Source organism: Carassius carassius, chromosome 6, assembly GCF_963082965.1.
Source record: "Carassius carassius chromosome 6, fCarCar2.1, whole genome shotgun sequence".
Lineage (NCBI taxonomy): Eukaryota > Metazoa > Chordata > Actinopteri > Cypriniformes > Cyprinidae > Carassius > Carassius carassius.
In genome coordinates this window covers 32211341-32229909 of record NC_081760.1, presented here as the reverse complement: position 1 = coordinate 32229909, position 18569 = coordinate 32211341, and the positions used below count along the sequence as shown (strand labels likewise).

General features: G+C 36.7%; 1 protein-coding gene and 1 long non-coding RNA gene across 2 annotated transcripts in view; one reads left to right on the top strand and one right to left on the bottom strand.

Moving 5' to 3' along the window:
- LOC132142656 (phospholipid-transporting ATPase IH-like) overlaps nt 1-421 on the top strand; it is an 82864-nt gene extending 82443 nt beyond the window's left edge. The window contains exon 32 of the mRNA XM_059552693.1: nt 50-421. The gene's annotated coding sequence lies outside the window, so the exon portion shown is untranslated. The remainder of the gene's footprint in view (nt 1-49) is intronic.
- Nucleotides 422-2555: 2134 nt separating this feature from the next.
- The window catches only part of LOC132141991 (uncharacterized), a 37557-nt gene continuing 21543 nt past the window's right edge, over nt 2556-18569 (bottom strand). The window contains exons 2-3 of the long non-coding RNA XR_009433989.1: nt 4718-4847; nt 2556-3589 (exon numbers count right to left, since the gene is read on the bottom strand). This is a non-coding gene — a long non-coding RNA (uncharacterized LOC132141991). The remainder of the gene's footprint in view (nt 3590-4717; nt 4848-18569) is intronic.

Below are 18569 nucleotides of genomic sequence, written 5' to 3'. Positions count from 1 at the left end.
TCTCAACTTCTCTCCTCACATGTGTTTTCTTCGCTCACCTATCATTCAGTTCTCATGATGAGGCCAGTCTCCCATTTCACCATTTTAACCATCATCCATGTCAGAGAGAGAAAGTAGGTGATGTCAAAGACTATCAAGACCACTGTTTTGATGGTTACTCCGAGCTTCTTTTGGGTAGATGCCTTCTGGTGCTTTCTAACCTCAGTGTATGTTCATGCATTCAATTCAGCGAAGTGTTGAATTCTGGGAAACTCCAGTGTACATATACATGTGTTTTCATTGCCCGTCAGTCAGCCTGCAACAGAGAATGTCAGATTAAAGAATGGCATTTTGGGTGTAGCTAGTTTGTTAAAGGATGTAAGAGTCATTTTTTAACCATTTTTTGGGTTAATGTTGATTGACTGTCACAGAATAGTAAAAACAGATTTAAATATCTAAATATTGACTATATTGATGAGTATATTGATGTCAAGGTTTACAAAGGCTGTGTATGAATGAATGAATGAATGGCAAAATTATCGAACATGTCAACTGAGTAACTATGTTTCTGGTCCAAAAGTGTATTATTTAATTTGTATGAATGTAAAATCTAAAGTCAAAGACTGTCTATTTTATTGATTATCGAGGTCTGAACATTGCATGTCATGTGATGCCGTAGTAATGGATCAACCATTGAGCTTTATCACGTCATATTCTCATTTATATAAAACACTTTTATAACTTTGGTTAAAACTTTCAGTCCAGTACAGGTGATTCACAAGTACTACACAATGCTAGCAAATCTGATATAAAACAAGAATGTGCTTATACATGGATTCTCAAGTTTTGATTTTTATGTAGCCTAGATTAATATAATAGGGGTAAACTAATTAATTTCATGTTTTTACTGTTATTTTTGTTTTGCATTCTACTGTTTTGACTATTTTGTTCACTGTTACAGTTCTGTCTGGCCTCCTGAATGTAAAAAAAAGAAAAAGGCCACTATTGTGCTATAAACAAATATTTCATAGCGTTAATTGGATAGCTGTGAATGACAACTACAAAAGAATGTGGTTCTAGAACAAATGTCCCTTCACAAATGTTTTGTTCTTGTTTTAATTAAATTCATGTTTTAAAAGTAGAACTGTTTTTTGTAATGTAGGAATAATTTGATCACTGGACGACGTCTGCCTCAGGGGTGCGTTCAGGCACTGGCAAACACTGTATTCTATCTGTCTAAAAAAGGCTATATGAAATCGATATTTTGTATAATGTGTGAAAAAAGTCTTTTTGCTACTTTTGTATATAGAAGATGAAGAGAACCACTTACCGTTACAGAGTCAGAATGTTACTGATCAGTTTTAAAACAACCAAATGTAAGGTCATGGGAGAAATCAACTTAAGTAAAGATTAAAGTTTTTTTTTTGTTTGATGATTTGAAATATGTTTGAGGTAGTTTTTAAGATGATATGCATGGTCATTGCTCACACTGTAGGAAAATGCACTCACTGTTTTTAAAGCAAGTGTGACCAAATATTTGATTAGATGTCGACTGCTATAACTGAAGGCTTTATTGCCTGTAGTAGGGCTTCATCTGTGCCAGCCTATTCAGATTAACTAAATATCTAAAGCTTTTTTGTTTGTGATGTTGCTCATAAATGTATTATATATACAGTATGTATACTACTGTACACTTTACAGCATATATGTAGTAATATTCATGTACAGTTTGGGCTCCTTTTGTATAAAGTTTTTAAAAGGTTGATATCTGTAGATATGTGGATTTTGCCAGGTTTTCTTTCTGTAGCTATTAACAGCAAGAAAAAGTAGCCTACATATGCTTTAATAAAGAAAGAGATTTAAATGTTTGAAAGCCTTGGGCCTCTTCTCTTTCCCAATGGCAGAAGTGATTGTTAGAATTCAATGAAATATCACAGCAACTAGATTTGTACTTCACATTAAAAGGCACATTTTTCTGGTGCTAGTGTGTTTGACTCGGCTCACCATGGAGCTAATAACGATGAAAACCACGTGGCACAACATGTGTAGTTGTGCAGTATGACCCCAAGGTGGCAGCAAATTGTAAAACATCAAGGCAGTTTCACCTCTACTACACCAAATATAACCAGGTCATCACTGAAATCTAAGAATTATATATATATATATATATATATATATATATATATATAATGTGATAACACTTTACCTATAGACAAACAAACAATAAGGATTGAAATAAAGGTTATTGTTAGGACATACAGGGATAATTGATTTTTACTAAGAAAACATTGACATTATTTAGAAAAATTGTTATGACCTCACATACCTCATAGTAAAGTGTGTAGAATGCAATGCCTCAATTGTGGATTTGGAATGGATAAATATATAGGCGTATCTTTACAGGATTTGGAGTACCCAATACCTCCTTTAAATGGATAGTTCACCCAAAAATGAAACTTCTGTCATTAATTACTCAACCTCAGGTCTTTTCAAACATATAAGACCTTTGTTCATCTTCAGAGCACAAATTAAGATATTTCCGATGAAATATGTGAGCTTGCTGACCCAGCATATGTTCCCAGTCCCAGAAATGTAGTAAAGACATAGTTAAAATGGTCCATGTGACATCACTGGTTCAATCGTAATGCTATGAAGCTGCTAGAATAATTTTTATTCAACAATTATTATTCAAAAATAAAAATGACTTTGATTCAACAATTTCTTCTCTTGTGAGAGAAAATTTGATACTGTTAAGTGTTGCTGAAAACCAGGTCATAATAATAATGTAATCATATATCATGCTGATAGGCAAGTCTACTCAACACTCAACAGCTAAGTGTCAAATATATCATAACTGACCATTTCAATGAATTAAAATGAATCAGGATAAATAAAGACTGTGGCCTAAAGACACTGCTGGAGGGGTCTTGAAGTCTTCATTTAAAATGTGTATTGGAGTGTACATTTATGTGTTCTTAGATGTGTGTAAATGTGTGTGTGTGGCCATGCTCATGGACTTGTGAAATCGCTCTATTAGATCGAAATTGCTGTTATTTGCCAAGATTATTTATGAGTCATTCAACTTTTTGCGCTTTCTCTGGCAGTGCTAGATGGTTTGGTTCATTATTGATTTAAAATGTCTTTCAACGGTCCAGAACACACAGAGGTGCTGCCGAAGACCTCTTATGTGATGACACTTCTGTTTGAGTGGGGACCACTGTGGCTCCTGGAAGGGAATTTTGGTAAATGTTTACAATTTGCAAAACCTTTCATCCATTTTATTGGCGAATGGATTTTTAGCGAAGCTTTTTCTCAGCTGATTTACGATTCCCCTTCTGTGGATAACACCACCCTCATATAATCTATGTTTATAGCATATATGGTACAGAATAAGGCCAATGGTTAAGAATGATTTAAATGCAAAGAAAGTCTAGGAGTGTGAAAGTCTTCTTCCTATCTATTTAAAAATGTCAGGTTTACATGCAGCAGGCCCATTCCACTCGCCCCATCTTCACCTCAATATTTCTGTAGCAGAAAGCATGTCAAACCACAGTGAAGATACTGACCTTGCCGTCACAGTGGTAACCTCACAGTTGCCTCCAGCACTGACCTTGAGCAATAAATGCGGCAGAGAGCAAAGCAAAGGAGCGAGAAAAAATGAGAGAAAGGTGAGTAAGTGAGTCATCAAACTGTCCCCTCTTAACCTCTTATTATAAAAGAACAAATTGCTCTGAAATTTCATTTTAGTTCCTCGATTTTCTCTTGTTAGTTTTGAAGTGCGCTGCTGGAGATGCTAAACAAGCTCACTTATACTTGTTATAGTCTTAAAGCAGACCTAAACCATGGCATAAACCAAAACACTGCAATCTTTAGAAACGGTTGATAATGCTAAAGGTGCTATAAGTGATTTTTTATTAGGGCCTATTATTATTCTTATTATATCGCACATAAACTAATCCACTGCTGGCCTACATCTAAATTTCATATTTTAAATCCAGTCTGTCATTCCGGATACCATCATTGAATACAGCAGTTAAAATTGGACTTGGTCATCTAAAGAACTGTAAAATAAATGAACAGGCAATATTTATTCATACAAAGTTTTTTTTTTATTCTTTATTTATTTATTTTAAACCAGAGGCCACCTTTAAACTGCTTTATCAAAGACCTTATTTTGTCTGCTCGTCACTGGTGTGTCTCTAAAGAGTCCTGCATGCATGTATTGCAATAGATTATATAAGATGATAACAGACATCACTTTCAAATCAAGGATGGATCAAGCTGAAAGCAATCTTGATTTGAAAGCCACAATTTGCATAAGAAGACTTTAGATGACTGAATATCAGAAGAGGAATATGCTTTATTATACTGATCATATTACAGGGTCAAAAAACGCAGGTGTTTTTAAAGACCAATATAGAAAATAAAATACAGCTGGAGAAATATATATATATGCCTATATAGGCTATAAAAATCTCTTTGCTGAAACAGGTTGTGCTTGATCTTTTAATTGACACGGACACTGTATGCTAGGCTATTTTCAAATTATGATCGAATGCTCATTCTTTCAAAGTCTCTTTCAAAGATTTATTTTTGACAGATGGTCTTATTTAAAGCTACTGGTTTTGTCAATAACAGTCTGTGTTGACAGTGTTCTCAATAGGCTATATATGCACCTGTGAGAGACATAAGCTTACATTAGCTGCAGTCTACATTGTACTGTATAACGCATAATCACCTGTTATTTATCTATAAACCGATTGAACTAACAGCCGGTTTCTCTTTCAGTCAGACGTTTTCAAGCATTGCCAGAGGAGGACGCTCTGCTCCTGACAATCACTCCAGCCTGACCACAAACATGTAATGTGCTAGAAATGAACAGAAAGACAAGAAACCGTTGTTTGTTGTGATTTTAAAATTACTATTTTACAAAGAAAAGAAATGCTGATTGTTCACAATATAGCTTGACACTATTATAATGCAAACACACCGGGATGATTATGTTATAATTACAGATAATGAAATTCAATTAATCTGTTTTCAAAGTAATCTCGGCTTTTTTTTTTAATCTTTTTTTTGTCCAACCATCATCACGTTTGAATGGAGTGTGTTTCTGATTAATAATTAAACATATAATTAAATACAAAATATTCCTGTAATTTTATCCTTCAAGTCGGTTTGGTTCAGTAAAATGTAGGCCTACTGTCCTATCAGTGTTTGTTGTGAGCATATAAACCAGTCCTGTAATTACTGATAAAACTAAAGGGCTTCCGAAATATTGCACATTCGATTTTACGCATTTAAGCCTAATATGAGTGAAACAACGTCCAATTGAAATTCATTAATAACGATTATTCGTCTTCGTAATTAACATCCCACGGGAACAATACACTAATCAGCGACCAGTCTGAGTTTGCCTACCCACAGTGCTCTGCGAGGTGGGCGCGCAGCAGGCCTGCTGGGCCGTGTGTGGCTATGGAAACAGGGCGCGCCTAATTAGACGCAAAATCCTTCACCCGCCCGCCCGCCCGAGCGGAGCGAGGCTTTGTACGGTGTCGCTTTTCTTCCTTTCAGTCTTTCAGCACGGGGCTAGATTGGCGCTGGCCCCGGGGTTTGTGGGAACCGGGACAGCCCTTTCACGCAAGCCCTCCTCAGGTCGACATTATTACACGGCCAATTAAGTCAGTTCAACGGGCTCGAACTCGAGCAAACAGCGGGCGATTGTTTTCCGCAGCCCTTCCCAACTAGCTTGCTAATTACTCCGTGGACTGCCCCTAACCAGGATGCATTTTGGAGGGGTCTGACGACCCCCTAATGAAAGCTTACACCTCCCCGAAAGAAAGTCACAACGAAAGGTTGGTGGGTATTAAAACTGTATTTATTTTTACAAGTATGCCTTCATATAGCTGTAGGCTATATACATAATTGTACAAAATACAGTGTAGCCTACTCTAAGCTTCATTGTGTGTGTGAAGATTAAAAAAAAAGTATCTTTATATAAGATGGCAAAATCACAAGTTAATAATAAAAAACTGTTATGTATTTAAAATTGTATTTATGTATTTAAGGTTAACTGCTAATAATGAGACGACTGCAGTCCTTTAAAACCCGTCCAATAACTTGATAATTTGATTTACTGTTTTTCCCTAACTAAAATCTATATACTGATTTTATTAACTACAATATATGAGCAGAAGTGATGTTTTCTTTTCAAATAATGGTTTCCATTACCAAACAGGCCCTGAGGTGACCAACTTAAAACAGGTGACTCATTTGGAAGCAAAACAAACACAAGGCGATTTGGGGTCGGAGGCAGCTGTGGATGCTGCACGCTCAGCTGGTGTGGCACAAAGAAACAGGTGACGGCGTCAGGATGTTTGCCCTGCAAGGGTGCCGCCACGTGCTTCTTTCCCCTGGAACGAGCTCTCTCAGTAAAATCTGCACCTGGCCTGGTGGTCTAGGCAACATCGGACAACCTCTAGCAGATGTTCGTGTCTCTTTTGTCGATGACTTCGCCGTGGCTGCTCCGTGAGACAAAACTATGAGAGGTGCTCCTGCCACAGAACGCTAATCAAGAGATGACTAACATTCTTCCCCCTTTACCCCACACTAGAGAGTGTGAGATGTTGGATGGGTAATTGTGCATGATTAGCAATTTTAATTACCAGGTGCTCGGGGTCCCATCTGAAGCAGTGTAAACAGGATAGCACTCAGAGCTCCTTGAACATCCCACATGACCAATCTGATGCTGTGTGTGTGTTGACACGCGAAACAGAGGAACATATTCCTGTTTACAGGGACAATTAAGACTCTGTTACATTTCCTCAGGCCGTGACCCTTCTGGCTCGTCCCATTTTTGTTTAAAGTCCCAAGACTTATTTTTAATGTCTTTGCCTTGAAAGCAAACCGGTGCGTGCACTCTTTTCAGAAAAAGAGACAGCAGTGAGCACAATCCAAGTGAAATGGGCTTTCGGTTTTGTCTATTCCTTTCCAGGTCTGTTAACCTTGCAAATTCTGCCGTTTGTTTTTTATTTAAAGGATGTCTTCTCAGTCAAAGACTTGTTTTCACTGCAAGTTTCTAATAGAGAAAATGAGTGACAGTTCCTTGTTTGGGAATATCTTGCACTCCAATTAAAAGAGGGAAGATTGCACAAGGCTGAGGTGCCTCTTTAGGTTAAAAGAAGTATAGTCTCACACTGACACACACATTTCTAACAAGAAATACATAAAGAAATGTGTGTGCGTATTGACCCAATCAACTTCTTGTTCTCATTTGGAACGGGAACGTAGCCTTGAGCAGTATTCAGAATAACCTCTATTGACTGGGTTTGCTCTTCAAAGACAAACTCAATTCATCAACACAATATGCAGAATTTATGTATTTGAGCTCTGCTGCCAGAGATCAACACAGGGCAAAGTTATTAGGATACAAACTCTCCTTTTCTGGCTGAGCTCTCTCTGATCTCACTGTATCGCATAATAAGAATGGTTCTGATGGACCTGAGGCAGTCTTTTATATCAATCCAGTGAATACAGCTGTGGGTCAGGTGTTTAAAGGTGAGCAGAAAGATGTATTTCCACAAACATAGGAGCATTTCTGTGGAAACCAGTGTCTTTGCATTATATTGTGATTGCACCATAGTCATTTTCTCTATATATGCAGGGGGAAAACGTATGAAACTTGTGATATCAAGTTTAACTGTGTGTTTGTGTGCGCAGGATCGTCTTGTGGGTACCTCTGCTGCAGAGATCATATATGATGAAGATGTACTCTGTCATCTGATCCGAGATGAAAGTTGCCCTTTGGCTGTGTGACAGACAGGAAGAAAGGGACGCTCACGCTAGTGTGAAGGTATAGGTAATTAAAGGAACAATACAGGTCAAGTTAAAGGCTTTTATTGCAGGGAGTCACTGATATGCACACACAGACCTGTTTAGGGATATCCAGAATTGCGTAGATTCATGGGCAGTGCAAACATAATTTGCAGCATCGTTACTAATGATGAACTGATATATATTGTAAAGGCTGATTAATCAGACATTGTTTGGCCATTTTCAGATGATCACTGCACTGACTTTTACTGCATTTTTGATCAAATAAATGCAGCCTTGGTGAACATAAGAGATCTATATTAGCATTTGGAGTGATCTAAGATGTGTGTTTGAGAAAGGTGGTTTGATTGACCCCAGTTTTGGGTCAGTGGCTCAGTTCCTGGCTGTTTGGCTTGTATTAGTGCCTATTGCCTCAGTATAGTGGCCATGCTGATAGCTAATGGCCTAATCCATATCACATTACAAACATGATGATTAAGTGCTGTCTCACAGTAGGATTATCATGGGATTATTATGGGATCAGTGATATCTCTGATCTGTGAGACACTTTTCTCTCTTCAAGTACCCTCCCTGAGGTACATCATATCGCATCAGATACACACTGACTCAAGAGACTTCAATCAGGTCACCTGCAGACAGAACATTTCCAGTGCTGTCATAATTGAAACCAGTGATTGGGATTCATGGAGCATTAAAAGATGACAGTGACATTGGAAGACATGTTCAAAAATCATTGCATTTTAAGTGAGTTTGATGGTTTATAAAAACAAATACACATTTAGAAACTCAAAAAAGCACTTGAAATTTGTCATATATCAACAGAGTATGAATTGTAAAACAGTGGCTCTCTTGGTTGCATTTTCTCATTATTGCCTCCCTGAAAGGTTTTATCGGTTTCATCAGAAGCAGGATAATGTGAGATGGTTGATGTTTGACTTCAGTAATCGCTGAAGGCTGCCGCTTGCTGCTGTTTAGATCCATAGATCCTAAACCAACCAGAACATGATCCCTGGAACCCACCTACTCTCATGTTGGATTGGTTTACAGATGATTGACGTCTTTTGGCAGGCTCCCAAGATCTTAGGAATTCTGGGATGCTATGGCTAGTGACTTGTCACACATCTCAGGTACATGTGATGTTTTTTTGTTAGTGCCAATGGTTAGTATTACTTGTCGCTGTGGAGTTGCTGTCCGCTCAGCTGGTTTGCTAAACACAGTAATTAATGAGGAAAAAGACTGACAGGTTTTGCAAAGTAGCTTTTTAATGTGCACTTTACTGTACCAAAGATACGATTGAAGACTTTTATTCCATTTCACTTTAAATAATATTATCAACATACCCATTTGCTTTTCTAAATGTAACACACACATTTTTTATGATTTTGAATGTAGCAGTTTAAACTGTAAAAGAAAAGTGAGCTGGTTCAAGCATTCTAAGCTGGTTGATATTCATAAAAAGCCTTACAGAAACTACAGGAGCACACGCACACTCCCCCACAGACTCATGGTCTATTATAAGGTTACAGATCAAGGGCCTCTCCACTCAAAAGGGGGCACTGTTACTGCATTACAGATTACAGAGTATTATCAGGGAGCTTTCTGAATTACAAATTAACATCACTACTTTAAACATTCATGTAATAAAATGGTTTCTAATATCAGACCAATCACTTCAGACATAGAAATATGATTCCACAATAGCCATTAAGTACATTTTGTTAATGAAATGAGGACGGCTGGTCCCATCCTCCTAGTTTTAGATTGTTATCATTTTAGTCGTGCTGAGAAGTAATAACTGAAAAGAGGAATAGTTCATTTAGCACTTTTCAGGTAATGGCTATGCACTATTATAGTCTATAAAAAAGACTTAAATGGAAGAATGAAAAAAGCTTATAATGCTTTACTTCAAGATTCAGCTTTATTTTCAGACTGGAAGAGCAGACGGTTCTAAAACAATGGTCTGGGGAAAAAAGTGCATATTGAAAGTAGGCTTTAACATGAATAATACAGTGCAGAACTTAACTTGATTACTTGAAAATGCTTGAAATCTCATGAGCTTGGCAAAACCTTTTTCCTTTTTATTGATGCTAGATAAATTTTAATTTCCATTTAATATATATAATGGAACCGTTCATCAAACAATCACAAATTTCCACAAAAATATTAAGCAGTACAACTGTTTTCAACTATAATAATATGACACTGAAGACTAATTAAGTTCCTGTGGCTCAATTGCAAGGTTGTGGGTTTGATTCCCAGGGAACACGTTAGGTAAAAAATGTTAGCCTGAATGCACTGTAAGTCGCTTGGGAGAAAAGCGTCTGCTAAATGCAAGTTTAATTTAATTTAATTATGTAAAGACTAATGATGATAAAGTAATGATGCTGAAAATTTAGCTTTGCCAATGCAGGAATTTAAAAAAATATTAAAATAGATAAGAGTTATTTGAAATTGTAATAATATTTCACAAATATTACAGTTTTTTTAATTGAATAAATGCAGCCTTGAGACTTTCTTTTAAAAACATCAAGAAATCTTACTGATCCCAAACATTTGAACGATATATATATATATATATATATATATATATATATATAGATCGAGCAGATAGAAGGTAGGAATGAAGATGGTAAAGTCAAAAAAGAAAGAAAATGGTAAGGACGGGCATCATATAGCACTTTTTCTTTTTGGTCTCCAGAGGATGTTTTTTCCTCACTAAGAGCTGAGTACCTTGGGTCGCTCACTCTCTACCTTACTCCATATTCCTGTTCACCTGACATTATGCCACGGCTCAGTCCCAAAAGCAGCCTGCACCCCGCTGGGTCCATTCCATTAGATACTCCCTACACACTTTGTCTGTCATACTAAAAGCCAAGCCTGGGGAGCAAGGAGAGGTTAAAAGGTATGAAATGAGCCTCAGCCGAAAAGAGTGAGTGGTTTAGGAAGCTGATTGCTCTGATCTGGTTGGGCAGATGGTTGAATTGTGTTATCTCTCATCTCACTCTACAGTGTATGGTTAGATGGAAAGATGAGGTTCAGGTCATTGTCTTTACTTTGAATGTAAGTCATTATGAGTCCATTCAGTTATTTCCTATTGTTATGGAAGTAATTAGCCTCCCTCAGTGTACCTGACTGCTTGCAGCTATAAAGAAAAAAGGCCATCAATGTCTAAAACTTGCTTTTTTTTTCAGGTGAAAATTAATGTAGGGAAATTTTAAGACATGCTTTCTTTATTAGGCTAATGAACATTCACGCCTAATAAAAGGACTTTTCAGAAATCAAATATTTTAAACCTACAGAAATCGTGAACTGAGATTATATTGATCTGCATGTTTGTTGTGACAGTGTATAGTGTAAAATCAGTGTGTTATAGTAGTCATGATTAACATCCACTTAGTTCTTCTACTTTATCATCTCCACTGGTCAGAGCAAACAACTGATGCATGGTTTCAAGGAAAAGACTGGGAATGTTTGATGGATTGAGTGATTCATTCATTCATTCATTCAGTTTTTAAGAGATGGAGAACAAAAAGCAATTTTCTTGTAATATCAGTACTGCAATACTTTTCTCTCAACAGCATTTTTCAAAGAACCTTAAAAAGGATTGTTAAAAAGATGTGCTACACTCAAATTGATTGCATCAGTGTTCTTAAAGTAACTTTGAAAAAAAAAAACTAAAAATAATTTATTTTTAATTCATTTATTATTTAAATAATATTGTGAAATATTACATTTTAAAATAACTGTTTTCTTTTTGAATATATTTTGATGACAAAGCTGATTTTTTTTCCATTGTCACGTGATTCTTCAGAAATCATTCCAGCATGCTGATTTGCTCAAGAAACATTATTATCAATGTTGAAAACATTTTTGCGAAAGATTTTAATAAATAGAATTTTCAGAAGAACAGCAATTTACATTAGAAATTTGTAGAAACATTATACTGTAGATGTCTTTTTTTGTGATCAATTGTATACATCCTTGCTGAATAAAAGTATTAATAAAAAAAATAAATAAAAAGAATGCTGTTTTATGCCATACATAAATGAATTCTAATGGCAGTCATGGCTGAAACATAATTTAGAGCCTTATTTTGTTTGTTTCTATCTGTGTGAACTGGATAATTACATTCTTGATATTCCCTCTTGACCTTTTACATGTATGCATTTGGCACACACTTTTATTCCAAATGACTTACATCGCACGATATGCATTTCATCAGTTCATGCATTCTATGAGAATTGAACCCATGACCTTGGCACTGCTAGCACTATATGCTTCACTATTTGAGCCACAAGAATGATGAACAAAGCATACAGAGTTTTGTACAAGTGGTTATAACTTGTTTCAAACTTGTGTGATGGTTGCTAAGCTGAGATCAAGATACACTGGTCACTATATGGATGTTGCCTTAGTAAATCTATGGAACTTTTTCACTCATTGTAGGCATTGCAAGCCAAAAGTCCAGTCACTTAAAACACACATCTCCTCAACAAGCTGCACAAAGTCAAGTGTCATTAATTCTTTTTCATATCACAAAGGGTACAGGATACGCTACATTGTGAAGATGGTAAAAATCTCTAAACCTATAGTTAGCTTGCCTAACTGCAACATTAACCATCCCATTTCAGCACAGGTTAGATTCCTCCACTCATGCAGTACAGCACCTGGTGAATCACATGGGTGACAGAGAGGTCAGGGTCGGCTGTAGACAGGAGAGTACTCTCACACAAAAACAAATACTACTTTCCCTGTAAAACAGTTATATGAAATGGTTTCCCATCCATCCTGAATCCTCTTCTATGGAGATATGCCAAACCACAGAAGTGAGAATAAGGGAAGCCAAGAAGAAGAGAAAGAAAGAGCTAAAAGAGAAAGATAGAAACAGGTGAGGAGAGACAGTGTGTGTTTGGTTCTTCAACGCTCACATCGCTTAATAGAGTTTTGTAAGCTGAGCGCTAGATACGTTGATAAGTTGCTGTAGTTGATAAAGTTTATTGTGATGCATTAGAGCTGACCAGTAAATTAATAAGTGGAGAACACCCAACAGGCTGTAAAAGTCTTTTCAGTTGTACAGACATTTAAATAAGAAATATGAGTAGCCCATTAAAGTCTGAACATTAAGTGTCAAGAATAAAGGGTAAAATTTGAAATGGTCATATAAAAATAATAGCCGATGTTTGAGAAATCTTCCACCGCCTGAAACACATGTTGATTACCGAGAACAGAGGGCAGCCGCACGCAGAGTTCAATTAGTCAACCAATTAGCGCTGGTCCAAGCACGGCGGGTGCGCGGCTCTGCGTGACCGACAGGTCTCGCCGAGCAGCCGTTACAACGCTAGCGTCCGTGGCAAGCTTGATTTCTGGGGCCCCGGTGGGCAGTCAGGATGTTATTATCGAGGTCTGGAGTCAGCGGCTTAAAGTGGCGACCGTGGTGTAGATTCGAGACGCTCGCGGCGGAGCGGTAAACGCGAGATCAACGCCATTTATAACGTGCGACAAATGTGGATTGTAGCGCACGCAGGGTGGGTCCAATGCCGCTTGACTTCAAAGAACAAAAGCACTTGTCAAAATCTGCATTAAAAACACGTCATCTTTGAAAGTGGATTTGCCGTGATCTCTCATAAATTTGAGTTATGTTATTTCTGTAAAATAATAAAATTAGGGGTCTTAGAAAACCATCATACAGATTTAAATATAATCCCCCGGTTTCACAGACAAGTCTTAAGCCTAGTCCCCTTGTTTTGTCTCAAGATGCACACCAGGAATGTTTATATATATATAAGACATGGTTTAAAAAAAATACTTAAATGTCCTAATTGAACTATGGCCTAATGGCTTAGTCTAACCCTGTCTGTGAAACCAGGCCAGTGGTTCTTTATTGGCATCTATGGTTTCACGAAGAACCGTTAAAAGTCCATAGAGCCTTTACATTCCACAAAATGTTCTTTATAGTGGAAAAGAGTTCTTTAGATGTTCTTTTAAATGTTGTAATGGTTCTTTTAAGAACTGTTCACTCTCATTCTTCTATGACATCACTGTGAAACCCCCTGCCACCCAACGGAAGTTTTGGCAGTGATGCAATGAAGGGACTTAAAATAACTTATTTTTCTTAGCGAGAAGATGTAATAATCTGAACAAACTTTTTAAACTAGAAAGAACCTTTATTTAATTTTATTTGTTTATCTACAATGGAAAGGATCTATAGAAGTTAAAGGTTCTTCATGGAGCCACTGATGCAAAAAAAAACCCTTTAAATATTCCATTACAAATACTGAAAACAAATAAGACTATTGGTGCCATAAGGATTATTTTTATAAAAATTAATTATATTTTATTTTTTAAATTCTATTTAATAATTAATTAAAAAAAAACATTGAAAACATCATACAGCATGTATAAATATCTCACATTGAGCTACAGTAAAACACATTCCAAAAAGTATTGTTTTTTTAAATAAAAATGTAATTTATTTTTTCTTTCATTTTGTGACAGGGTTTAATAGATTTATCAGCATATTAGTAATATCAATATATTATTTCTGGCTAACAGGTGAGTTTTACCTAGAGTTTTAACTACTAAAAAAAAACAGTATCAAAACAAATGCACTTAAATCATGTGCACTACTTTCAGAGTGCACTACTTTTTCTCCAACATGGCAGCTGACTCAATGGGAAAACAAAGGTCAGAACTTTTAGGAAATGTCACTCATTTCGTCTCTTGCCACTTAGTGGCCTGTTTGGCAGGAGGGGGCTTGGCCTGCTCCCAGTCACTGGGGGCAACGGAATAATGAATCACCATGGCGGCGAGGCACTGCTCTGCCTAAAAGCGTGGAGGCAGCCAGAGCAGCACGGCAGGACGCTATTGTGGCTCGGCCTGCACTATAGGCAAACCAAGCAGGCAGGAGGTCTGGAAATAGTTACAGTCAAATAGAGGCATACTGATCAAGAATACAAGAGGTCTGCTCTCCCCACAGGCTAGAAGAGAGTTTTCTTTTGCTTTCCCCGTCCCTCCCTTCCCCTCTCTCCTGGCCCTCTGATCAGATAAAACATACTGTAACAGCACTTAGTCTTTGGCAAATTGCAGATTGTCACAAGTTTTAAGGATGATTTAATACAGTCATCGTATTAAAGCCGAAGCTTGCTGTTACACTGAGGTTGGTGGCTGCTAGTGTATGTGGAAGTATATTAGCATTGCTGTAATATTGGTGTTGCAAAACAGTCAGTGGAGCAGTGATGACGATAGGGGAGTTAGGTTGTGCCGGCTCAGTGCTCTTTTTGCCCCAGGTGAGGGCAGACTGATCAGATGATTATTTCTGAAGGGGTAAACTGCTTCTGAAATAGAGCCCCAGCAATTACCTGAGTTTCAGGTAATCAAGGTAGAGCTGAATAAAGGGCGCAGTCTGCGGTCCTCCACCTTGCCTCGGACTCCATTACCTGTTCTCTTTCAGACAGCATAATAAGAGCAGAGAAACCCTAACCAGACCCTCGGCAGGTAAATCTGGTTGTCTGTCAAGTTCATTGTGTCAAGCAGCACAGATATGGTTCCACTAGTCTGAAACAAGACCCCTGGTTTGGGGTTTAAAGAATCAAAGAGCTTCCAGATTGAGACTTGACCCCAGATCTGGGATAAACTGTCACTTGTGTGTGTGACCTGAACATCCCTTTAAAACTTCATGATTTCAAATCCCTGTAAGTGTGTGTGTATGAGGGTCAGAAGGTCAGTGCCATGAAGAATGTTATTTACATTGTAAATGTATTATGTGCATTTACATTAGCGGTTAAAAGTTTGGAATAATTATGAGTGCATTAACAGTAATGAAGTAATACAGTAATATTGTGAAATATTTATATCCAGTCTTCAGTGTCACATGACTTTTCAGAAATCATTCTAATATGCTAATTTGGTGCTCAGTTGGTATCACTTATTATCAGTGCTCAAATATTAACAATGGTTCTTTTTAACATCAATGTTGAAAAATGTTTTTGCTGCTTAAGATTTTTGTGGAAAGGGTGACACATTCTTTGATGAATAGAAAGTTCAAAAGAAGAGAAATTATTAAAAAAAATTACTTTCTTGTAACATTGCATGTTGTAAATGCATTTACTGTGACTTTTAATCAATTTATTGTGTCCTTGCTGAATAAAAGTATCATTATTATTATTATTATTATTATTATGTAGTCGAAACTTTTAAATTATTACAAATATGTTTCCACAAACGTGGAATGTGACACTCAAGACTAGAGTAATAATGCTGAAAATTCAGCTTCGCCATCACAGAAATAATTTACATTTCAAAATATATTTGAATTGAAAAGGATTATTTTAAATTGTAATAATATTTCATTATATTACTGCTTTCACTGCATTTTTTGTTAAATAAATGCAGCCTTGGGAAAGATAGGAGACTTCTTTCAAAAACATAAAAAAGGGTTATTATTACTAACTTTTGACCAGTATTTATGTATGTGTATGTATTTTCTTCTGATGTCTCTTTCAAGGTTGGACAGACTGAAGATGGGATAATTGCCATTAACCCTTATTATTCCTAGGTCATGCACATTTTTTTTAACACTCTTCCCTTTTGCCTTTTGTTGTTTGCTTTTTTTTCCTACTCTCTTTCTAAAACTCATAGGAAAATCATCAAGCTTCCTTCATCTGCTCCAGTTCTGCCTAATCCCCACCAAGGCAAAAACAACAACATATACGTCACCCATTAGAGGAAGAAATGTATTTAAATCGTCATATTTCATCAGTTTATTTTACAGTACGATGTTGGTTTATTTAACTGCTGGTGATCTTGAACATATTTTTTTACTGCTCCACCAGAACATTAGTGAAAGGAAATATAGCAGCATCTAGATTTGACTAGCATGTGTCCTCAGTTGTTCTTTTTTATTTTAATTATGCTTAATACAATGAATTTGTAGATTGATAACAATACACATTATTAGTGCACAAAGTTAAAAGTTTCTGGATCAACTGGTGGGTTTGAATCTACAGCCATTTAGTTAGAAGCTCAGAACTTAATTAAGACATTAAGGTACATCATGTCAGTTTAGATTAATTTCACTTTGCACAATATTGGCGGTACTGTATGTTTGTGTGTGTGTGTTGAGAAGAATCTCAATAACAATCATGTGGCTAAGTAAATCCAAGCTGAGGATTTACATACCCATAAGAAATTCAAGAAACATGCAAACTACACCCACACAAATACTCATGGGCATCATGCCCATTGGCCACAGTGGCATATGTACCACCCTAAACTCCATTCCTACCTAGAAAGCACCAAATGGCAAAACACAAGGCAGACTTTGACTTCATCTCATGATTAAGGAGTTATTATGTACTAATGAACTGCCCCATGGGGCAACAGAATGTAATGGCTTTTTTTTTTGGTACCATCACCCACTGGCACTTCATGGGAAGCATCACAGAATTACACACTAGGCATCATAAATTGGGCTAATTTACAGCCTTTTATTTTTTGGCAGAGCCAGAAGAGGTGAGGTTTTACCCACCAGTCAATTGCAAATGGTGGAAGGGTGATAAAGAAATAAAGAGAGAATGCACTTGCAGAAAAAAATTACATTAAATAAATTAAAAAATTGTAAAAAATAAAATAAAAATAATAATAACTTCAGATTGTCCTTTTGGTCAGCATTAAAGGGAGGCAAACATCCTTTAATTGCATAATTATGTGAACACAGATACTTGATCTTGTACCCTAAGTTAAACAAATATTGAGCTTGATTTAACCACAGACCTTTTTTTCAGGCATTTACCCAACAGCCCCATTTAAAAAAAGAAAAATAAGTTAACTTCAGTTAACAGTTAACAGAAATTTGAATAAAAAAATTGTATATAAAAATTTGTCATCCCTGCAGCACTTCACCTACCTTATTTTGCAACATGGAATTAAGCTTTTTTTCTGTGAATGTTCAATACTTTCGATGAATAACTAGAAGACGACGGTAAATAAATAGAAGAAGAGTAAAGTGCAGTAAACGGTAAAACTATTTACACTACAAAACAAAGTGATTATGATTACGATGATACATTTTAACTTTATGATTACAAATAACGGATTGCAGCCATTCAAGTTACCAATGACCGTGTCCGCTGAACGTTAACGATAAGGTGGATACTGATAGGTAGAACGAGTTGAGACAGGGGCTGCCTGTTCGTAATCACCATGTAAGCTGACATTTGAAGTATGTATGTTGTGTTCAAAGTTCTGCTTCTAGACTTAAAACATATAAGTAGCAGACCAATGCTGTAAAGTAAAATCTTGTGTAAGAAATCGAAGAAAAAAAATCGTAAGTAATTTCAGCACCTGGACAGCACCGCGCTCGCACCATACTGACCATTGGTCGATACGCTGTAAAATTTCGGTTTGCTTTCACTTTTTTAATTTCTCACATTTATGTATAATATTTAAAACTTCCCACATGCTTAAGGTCAACTGTTAGGTTGAGACTTTTTACGCTTCAGCTTGCGAATGCAAAATAGTATCCTGGGTAACTACAGAGATGCAGCTGCGCCAGGAAAGCTGTGAAATCCAAAGAACAATTGAGAGCTCTGTTCGCCATCTTCTCGCCTTCTCGGAGCTATTTGCATAGTCCGTTCTGGTTTACTGGCTGCCATAGACCGTCCGAGAGACCTCCTTTGTCCGTTAATCAGCAAGTGACAGTGGGGTGACAACTCTCAGGTGACGGATCTCTTTGAGGAACGTGATGAAGAAGAGACGTC